Here is a 919-nt window from a genome sequence, read left to right on the forward strand (position 1 = left end):
GATTCCACACAGATGGGAATGTGGTCAGTGCCTGCGTTTAGTTGTCAGATGGTATGGGTTTTCGTCGTTAATAGGCGAAGTTTGCAAAATGATATTTTTGTAATGTTGCCTTTACTTGTAACACCTATAAGTCGCAAGTGTGACTTTTAATTGGCTTGGTGCTGGAACACTACTTTTTGCTGTATTGAAATCACCGCGAGACGCAGGGTCAGTCCAGTCACTCGTCTCGAAAACCCGGCCCGGGGCTCACCCAAACATGCGGTTTCGTTTGGGTTAGTGAGATTTTAACAGCCCATATCTGTTGATATTCTAAACCCCCGATAAAACAAAATTAAAGCCGGACACTGTGTCTAGACGTCGCATCAAGTACACATAAACTTTAAACGCTTATCGATCTTTGCCAACAGAAAGAATGATGTCTGTTTACAAATCACATATATTATTTACCATTACAAGAAGCTAATGGTTTATATGGTATCAAAGGTGCTATTCAATGGTAAGTGAAAAGGAGCGAATGTACCTCTTGCCATTCTCCATTCAGCTTAGTTATGAATCCTTTATTGTGTATAACTATATTTGTGTAGTTATTTTTTTCTTAATTTAGTGGTCTGTTATTAGACTAACTATCTTTTTCGAACATACAAGATGATATAGTAAGATGAGCTAACTTCCAAAATAATAAAATTGACAGTGCCCCAACACCATTGTTAGTCGTAACTCCTTCGGGATGGTAAAAATATCCTAATGGTGGCAATAATTTCCTTTGTAATTCTCAGGTCTCTTTACCCGGTTAATTTTTTGGGGGGTCTGTACCTTGACCAAAAGTTTTTGGGTAAACCATAGGAAATTTATACTCTACTTCATTTAGATAGCTCCCTTTGTTGATTTTTTAATTTGTAAAATTTTTTTTTGTTTTTTT

The sequence above is a fragment of the Penaeus monodon genome, chromosome 32, assembly GCF_015228065.2.
Source record: "Penaeus monodon isolate SGIC_2016 chromosome 32, NSTDA_Pmon_1, whole genome shotgun sequence".
Classification (NCBI taxonomy): domain Eukaryota; kingdom Metazoa; phylum Arthropoda; class Malacostraca; order Decapoda; family Penaeidae; genus Penaeus; species Penaeus monodon.